The sequence below is a fragment of the Salmo salar genome, chromosome 17 (genome assembly GCF_965601325.2).
Source record: "Salmo salar chromosome 17, fSalSal1, whole genome shotgun sequence".
Classification (NCBI taxonomy): Eukaryota; Metazoa; Chordata; class Actinopteri; order Salmoniformes; family Salmonidae; genus Salmo; species Salmo salar.
This window is the reverse complement of record NC_138307.1, coordinates 53,422,759-53,431,618: the sequence shown is the minus strand read 5'-3', so window position 1 is coordinate 53,431,618 and position 8,860 is coordinate 53,422,759. Positions and strand designations below refer to the sequence as shown.

The 8,860-nt window shown below is 43.5% G+C and overlaps 1 protein-coding gene across 1 annotated transcript in view; it reads right to left on the bottom strand.

Moving 5' to 3' along the window:
- LOC106576134 (intestine-specific homeobox) overlaps positions 1-61 on the bottom strand; it is a 2,500-nt gene extending 2,439 nt beyond the window's left edge. The window contains exon 1 of the mRNA XM_014153038.3: positions 1-61. This exon is cut by the window's left edge and continues 621 nt beyond it. The gene's annotated coding sequence lies outside the window, so the exon portion shown is untranslated.
- Between the last annotated feature and the right edge of the window lie 8,799 nt (positions 62-8,860).

Sequence of the window (8,860 nt, the reverse complement as noted above, 5' to 3'; positions counted from 1 at the left end):
TATCAGGTGTCATAACTGTGTCCCCAGGTAAAGACAGATAGGATCTGTAGGCCAATGCAGTGGATCATTAGGATCAATAGAAGGAGGAGCAGGTTTACTGTGCAACTCACACACTGCCATAAACTCCTTTACCTTGACAGCTGACTGTTCTCATTCAATGTCGAGAAACTTTGAAGATTATGAATGTATAATTTAAATAACACTCAAGAGTGTAGCTGAGCTATAAAAGGTAGCATTCTGTTTCTGCTCTGGACAAATTCTTTGTTGTTGACATGCCACAAAGTTGGCTACATCAGAAAGCGGTTTAGCAACCAGAGTAAGCCAGCTAAACCTCTTTGCCAAACTCAGAAACATCCCCAAAATGATATTCCATTTTCGGAGTTGTCCTTGCGTTTGATTGCAAAATGAGTTCAAATTAATGATACATCATAATGAGACTGGGGCTACTATAAAAGCCCAGAAAAGATCAATGTGTTCATTGATCATAATAGCGTTTTGGCTCATGTGTTTACGATACGCAATTAGCTGACTTGATAACACTATCTATCTACGGAATAGTGTGTGGCCTTTTGGTGAACTCTGGCTGCATATCAATAGTCTGAATTGGCTTCCTCTCCACCTCTCCTCGTCTCCTCTCATTCCTCTGCACCCATATGGAAGATCTGTTCTGTTGGGGGCAAACACCTGATAGGTAAACATGGCTATGCTGCTGTCATCTATTATGTCTCCTTCAATGCATAACAAGAAGCGGCGAAGGGGAGACAAGGAGAGCGAGGGAAGGAAATCACGTCAGACTATTGAGATGCACCCTCTATCCAGTGATAGGCTCTGCAGTTATGACCTGACTGAGGTGGGGTTTTATAGCACCTCCATGTGGTCATTAGGAAGAAGGCCACTGTTTATGGAGCACTTCTACCCCAATTCAAATGAATTCTACTCTGCCTCTCGCATCTATAAGAAAACACTACAACCCACGTCCAGGAAATGAAGTTACTATTCATGTTACACAGAGCTGATTTCCAGAACCCCACAGGAACTTTGGGAGCTACTTCCTACTTAGGGACTTTGTCTGGAAACACATAATAAAGTAGAGAGAGGAAATAGAAAAGTTTTGGGAAAAGCAATGTGGGAAGTGTATTCATTTATATTTCAGAGCGAGAGTGGAGGGGGGAGTATTTCTTCTGTTAAGGATGCATGGGGGAGGGTGTGTGCGTGTGTGTGTGCGTGTGTGTGTGTGTGTGTGTGTGTGTGTGGATGGGTGGGTAAAGTAGGAGATGGATGTTCCCACTCCATCCAAAGCGATACATCTAAAATTCTGGGAGGATATTTTGGAGAGAGAGATGGTCCTGAATAACAATGGTGTTCTTACAATGACTGCACCTCTAGATGGCAGCCTTGCACACCAAACCACCATAGCTCACTCTAACTACTCTCAGAGAGGCAGTGTCCACTATGCTAAAAAAGAGAAGAGAGAGAGAAAGAGAGAAAGAGAATGCCATTAATCACTTGGACTAGTCGGGACTGGAGGGAATATCTTTAGCAGAAGCTTCTCATCTGCGCTCCTCTCTCCTATCCTATCCTCTACTCTCCTCTCCTCGTTCCTCTGTGCTGTATCTTGTCTGTATGGCCCTCCTCTGCTCTCTCGCTCTCTTCTTCCTGCTCCTCCGCTCTGCATCTTGTCTGTATGGCCCTCCATCCACTCCTTCCTGACACTCCACCTGTTAGTTAAATGCTACATTATGTATGACCCTCCCTGATACCTGCTACATGATCCCACATTATTTATTTGTCCTCACTGTTACGTCATCGTCCAGTTTTATCTGACCAGGCAAACTAATCGATGCAGAAAGGAGCAGATGTCCTATCACCAGGCCCGCAGATTCACAAATAGATTGCATTGACCTAGGGAGGATGTACAGGCTTCTCAAGGGAGTTCTCTCTTTCTCAACCCTTCTGTCCCTTGTCTAAGGAGGGATAGATAGCACAGTGAATGAGAGACAGTCTCTCATCTCTTAGTCTCTCTCTCCTTCTCCTCCATGTAGTAGATATATTAATTCTGAAAAGTGCATAGTAAAAGGATGGTAATTGGTGAGGCCAGAGAGAGAGAGAGAGAGAGAGAAATAGGTTAGAAGAGTAGAGTACTTGTGTTATCACATGATACTGTCTTACTGGGAGAGAGAGAGCAACCTGGTCTCAGAGCAAAACATATGATATTTTTGTCTAATCCGTGCCACTCCATTTAGTATGATATGTTACTTTAATTCAGGTTAAATTGCATTGGCCTACAAATGTAATAGCAGTCACACAATATATTACGAATTGTAGGATGTATAGTGTCCTACATCTTGATTGCACCAGTTTGCTTTGACCTGTTTTGTGATATATTACCTTCGACTGCTTTATGCTACATTAGACTGCTTTAGTATGATATGCTACAATAGGTTAGGGGTTAAGGTTAAGGTTAGGAGAAGTGTTAGCTAACACGCTAAGTAGTTGCATAGTAGCTAAAAAGTAGTAAGTACCGTAATTTCCGGACTATAAGCCGCAACTTTTTTCCCACGCTTTGAACCTCACGGCTTAAACAATGACGCGGCTAATATATGGATTTTTCCCGCTTTCAATTTTTTTTTCTCCAAAAAAACACATTCTGTGACGTGCTCAGTTTTTTGGCGGCATGAAGCTTTCATTAGACCAATGAAATTGCCGAACGGGTTAAGGTCAAACAACTTTTTTGTTTACTGTTTAGATTAAATCGAGCGCTCTCAAACTTCCCATCATTCTGATTACGGTAGTCATTTGGTCACCCTCATCATGGCAAAGACACGGAGAAATGCATATGATGCAGCTTTCAAGTTGAAGGCGATTGATCTGGCTGTTGGAAAAGGAAATAGAGCTGCTGCACAGGAGCTTGGTCTTAATGAGTCGATGATAAGACGTTGGAAACAGCAGCGTTAGGAATTGACTCAGTGCAAAAAGACAACTAAAGCTTACTGCTAATTATACTTTTTTTGTTACAAGCCGTGTTTCCTTAAAGCCTATTTATTTTTGTTACAAGCCGTGTTTCGTTAACGCCTGTGTAAAGTTAATTTGTTTCAATGTACTGGTAGGCACCTGCGGCTTATAGACATGTGCGGCTTATTTATGTTCAAAATAATGATTTTTTTTTAAATTCAGTGGGTGCGGCTTATATTCAGGTGCGCTGAATAGTGCGGAAATTACGGTAGTTGGAAAGTTATTAATTAAGTTGTCAGTGATGAGATTCAAAGATGCAACCTTTGGGTTGGTAACAGTATACGCCATGTGCAACCAACCACCCTTTTTAGTTTTTGCCTTAAGTATTCTATTGTCTTATATAACCATACCAAACGTAACATATCATACTAAAACAGCCGAATGTAATAGATCATACTAAATGGGTAAAATAATGTAACCTATCGTAAAGTAACATATCATACTAAATGGAGTGGTACGTATTTTTGTAAAATATAATACGTTTTGCTCTGAGACGAGGCTGGAGAGCGAGAGCAGGGTAATGCACTCTCATCTTATTAAAGTCTTCTCCAGACAACGGCCCGCTCTGCGCCAGAGTGTGTCTTCTATGATGGCCCTAAAACCTCTGTGTGTGTCCGTGTATGTGTTCTCAGATATAGAAGAGGCATTTGTGCAGAGAAATCTTGAGTTCTGCAATAATTACGAGACTTAGGAGCTTTCAGTCCCTTGGAACTCCCTGGAGATGCAGAAATGTTTCATTGGGGAAGAAGACTGGACAGAAGCTCTCTCTCTCTCTCTCTCGCTCTCTCTCTCTCCCCTAACTCACTTGCAGTGGCAGTCAGTGCCGTTTAAGATGAGGGAGGACAACTTATTTTCATGAGCATGGCCTTATTTCTATTACAGCATATTGGATGACTGTCATTCATATTCCATTCACCCAGTTCAATGGAACATTGATAGGTTTAGGCTACTGCATGATACTCACATTTCCCCTATACCCATCATGAGGTTGCTACAACCTAGCCTATGAATGAAAGTTTATAACATAAGTGCACACAGGTCAAGATACACATCTGAGGTGACAGACAATGAAAAATAGTGTGTTTTAATCAATTATTTGGTGACATGTGAGTATATTTAGTTTAGTTTGACCTAAAAAGGATAACTGGGGAGTTGGGACTTGGGATTCAAAGAGAGAAAGAGAGACAGAAAGAGATGGAAAGAGAGAGAGAGAAAGATAGAGGACTGTACAGAGAGAGAGAGAGGTGTAGCGAGAAAGAGAGACTTAGCGAGTGAGAGAAATGCAGACAGTCAGTGAGTTGGAACCAGAGTCAGTAATTAGCTGTACTGTAAGGCTCACATAGGACTGAGCTCAGTCCTCATCTCATCAAATCCAACACACACACACACACACACACACACACACACACACACACACACACACACACACACACACACACACACCGTAGTGTACCTACCTGTTTTCAGTATGTTTTTTGCCATGTAGCGGGGTAGCTAACTACACTACTTTTTTTGCAAAATTAAATTAAATATGGGTGAAGTAGGCTTTCTTTTTCGGCATCAGACATGCATGATTCTCACTTTAAACATTTTTTTATTTTTTTACAGGCTAAATGACACATTCTTTTAACATCTGACTCTAGAGTGATCTGTTTGTAGTCTATGACTTTTCAGATTTAGATATGATCATTTATCACTAAGTAGTTTGGATGTAGTGAACTTCTATTTCAAAGCAACTAAGGGCAGATTTAGTGTAGCAACAAAACTCTGCCGGTTAGTGTGTATGTGTTTTTAATGATGTGGTCGCCATTGAATCATTGATGGTTAATTTATCTATTTGCTCCCCATTCTGTGTGTATGTGTGTGTACGAGCGTGCGTGTGTGTTTATGTGTGTATTTTTATGGATGTGTATGTGGAACTCCCACAAGAGTAGTAAACAAACAAAAATGTAACCAACTAGGGACATTTTCTAAGTCCCCACAAGTGTAATGTGGGTCGTCTAAAGGAGACCAAGGCGCAACGTGTACAGTGCTCACATTTGACTTTTAATGAAGATGCTTGAACAAAACAACCGACAAACAATTCCGTAAGGTACACTGAGAAAACGGAAAACAACTACCCACACCCACACATGAAAAACAGGCTGCCTAAGTATGGCTTCCAATCAGAGACAACGATAGACAGCTGCCTCTGATTGGAAACCATACCTGGCCAAAACATAGAAAACAAAAACATAGAAATAGAAATCTAGAAGACCCCACATAGAAACAGAATACCAAAACCACCCAAAACACCCACCTGTCACACCCTGACCACTCCACTATGGAAAATTACCTCTTACAAGGGTCAGGACGTGACAGTACCCCCCCCCAAAGGTGCAGACTCAGACTGCACCCAAACAAAACCCAACAAAAACAACCCCAAACACAAAGGGAGGGCAAGGAGGGTGACAAAAGTCTATGGCGGCTCATGTGCTCCACCCAGAACCTTCCTCTCCCTCCGATCCTACAGCGACGGAGGTGGCTCCGGCTCAGGGCGTAACCCCCGTTCCGCCCGCAGATCCCTCCGCTTCTGTAACACTGGCCTGTGGATCGGACTGTAGATTATTACCGGAAGCTCTGTGCTGTAAACCACCACTGGAGGTTCTGACCTACAGGCCTCCGCTGGAGGATCTGGGCTGCAGGCCGCCGCTGAAGGCTCCGGGCTGCGGACCGCCGCTGAAGGCTCTGGGCTGCGGACTGCCGCTGAAGGCTCCGGGCTGCGGACCGCCGCTGAAGGCTCTGGGCTGCGGACCATCGCTGGAGGCTCCGGACTGAAAAGCGTCGCTGGAGGCTCCGGACGGAAAAGCATCGCCGGAGGCTCCGGACTGGGAGGCGTCATCATAGGTTCCGGACTAATGACGGTTGCTGCTGGCTCCATGCCATGGATCATCTCTACAGGTTCTGCGCCAAGGATCATCACTGAAGGCTTCTTACCATGGATTATCGCTACAGGTGCCGGGTCATGGATTATTCCTACAGGCTTCCTGCCATGGTTAAACCCTACAGGCTCCGGACCATTTATAATCCCTCCAGGCTTTTTGCCAAGGATTATTTCTTCAGGTTCCGGGCCAGGGATTACCTCTTCAGGCTTCGTGCCATGGAATATCCCTACAGGCTCCCGGCCATGGATCATCACTGGAGGCTTAGTGCCATGGATCATCTCTACAGGTGTCGGACCATCAATTATCACTGGAGGCTTTGTACGTGGAGCAGGAACCGGTCTCACCGGACTGGGGAGACGCACTGAGGACCGAATGCTCAAAGCAGGCACCGGCCGTACTGGGTTATGGATGCGCACTGGAGGGAGAGTGAGAAGAACAGGCACAGGACGTACTGGATTCTGGAGGCGCGCTGGAGAGAGAGCGCGAGGAGCAGGCACAGGACGTACTGTGCTATGGAGGCGCACTGGGGAGAGAGTGTTAGAGGCAGGCACATGCTTACCACAAAAAGCACGGGTAGTTGACTCAGGCCTCACCCCTGGCCCAGCCAAACTACCCGCTGCCTCTCGTTTTTCCCAGGTAGGCTCCGATATCTATCGATTACCTGGCCCCAAGTCCAGTTCCTCCTCTCCATCCACTCCGTATGTGACCAGGTGTCCATTTCTGCCCGGGCACGCTGCTTGATCCAGTAATTCTAAACTTAAACCTAAACCCCCTAGAAATAGCATTTGACCTTGTTGTATCATGGGTCTAAAGGACATGGGTCGTCTAAAGGAGACCAAGGCGCAGCGTGTATAGTGCTCATATTTGACTTTTAATGAAGACACTTGAACAAAACAACCGACAACAGTTCCGTAAGGTACACTTTGACAAAACGGAAAACAACTACCCACACCCACACATGAAAAACAGGCTGCTTAAGTATGGCTTCCAATCAGAGACAACGATAGACAGCTGCCTCTGATTGGAAGCCATACTTATGCAGCCTGTTTTCATGTGTGGGTGTGGGTAGTTGTTTTCCGTTTTGTCAAAGTGTACCTTATGGAACTGTTGTCGGTCATTTTGTTGTTTTGTTCAAGTGTCTTCATTAAAAGTCAAATATGTGCACTATACATGCTGCGCCTTGGTCCTTTAGACGACCCATGTCCTTTAGATGACCCATGTTACAACAAGGTCAAATGCTATTTCTAGGGGGTTTAGGTTTAAGTTTAGAATTAGTGTTAGGGTTGAGCTAACGTAGGCTAATGCAATTAGCATGAGGATGTAAGTAACAAGAACATTTCCCAGGACATAAACATATCTGATATTTGCAGAAAGCTTAAATTCTTGTTACTCTAACTGCACTGTCCAATTTACAGTAGATATTACAGAAAAATAATACCATGCTATTGTTTGAGGAGAGTGCACAGTTATGAACTTGAAAAGTTATTAATAAACCAATTAGGCACATTTGGGCAGTCTTGGCACAACATTTTGAACAGAAATGCAATGGTTCATTGGATCAGTCTAAAACTTTTCACATATACTGCTTCCATCTAGTGGCCAACAATCTAAATTGCACCTGGGCTGGAATAATACGATGATGGTACAAAAAAATACAAAAAAATGTATGTTTTTTTCTTTGTATTATCTTTTACCAGATCTAATGTGTTATATTCTCCTACATTCTTTTCACATTTCCACAAACTTCAAAGTGTTTCCTTTCAAATGTTATCAAGAATATGCATATCCTTGCTTCAGGTCCTGAGCTGCAGGCAGTTAGATATGGGTATGTCATTTTAGGTGAAAATTGAAAAAAAGGGTCCAATCCTTAAGAAGATTGTGTGGGTGTGTGTTTGTGTGAGTGTGTGTGTGTGTGTGTGTGTGTGTGTGTGTGTTTATTCCCTCAGCACAGTGCTCATTTTGAACAGAGCCACTGAAGTGAAGAGAAGCACTGGCTTCACTGCAGGGAGAAGAATGTGGGTGTGTGTCAGTGTGTGTGGGATACAATATACATACATCAGCATGGTAAAGGACAGATAGGTCTCAAGGTGTGATGAAGGTTCATTGTAGACTATACAGTATAGCGTAATGAGCAGCAATATCAGACGTTGACTTGGTACTTCTCAGATCTGTTAGTGAGTGACTTTGTGGAATATAGTCAAGGCAAAGCTAGCATGAGCAGTGAGCAACCCCATCTGCCGGTGAATGTTTTGACCAGGGGTTGTAACCGGTAAAGGGAACAGAACCGAAAACTAGAAAATAACAAAATGTTTTGAGGAACAGAATTAGAACCGGGAACGAAAGTGATCTATACTGTTCCGGAACCGTTATTTTAAAAGAGGGCCGGCAGGTAGCCTAGTGGTTAGAGCGTTGGGCCAGTAACCAAAAGGTTGCAGGATTGAATCCCTGAGCTGACAAGGTAAAAATCTGTCATTCTGCCCCTGAACAAGGCAGTTAACCCACTGTTCCTAGGCCGTCATTGTAAATAAGAATTTGTTCTTAACTGACTTGCCTGGTTAAATAAAAAAAGCATGGGAACCGGTTAATTATGGTTTATGTTCCGGTTATTTTCCAGAGTCCCACAAAAAAACGCAATAAAGTGCCTATGCATAGTCCTCTCGGTCATTCAGAAACTTATTTCAGTGTCTGCCTGCCTTCCTTAAAATCTTTGCCAGTGTTTGTGTGTGTACTTGCCCCTCCCTAACGAAGCATAGGCTACTGTAGCGTGCTGACTACAAAAAGGTTTTTATTTTAATTCTGGTGCCGCTAACTAGCTAGCTAGCTCTGGTCCAACATTAAAGTCGACTTTGGGAAAAAAATGAAAAAAGAACGTATTTAAAATGTACACTGAACAAAAATGTAAACGCAACATGTAAAATGTTGGT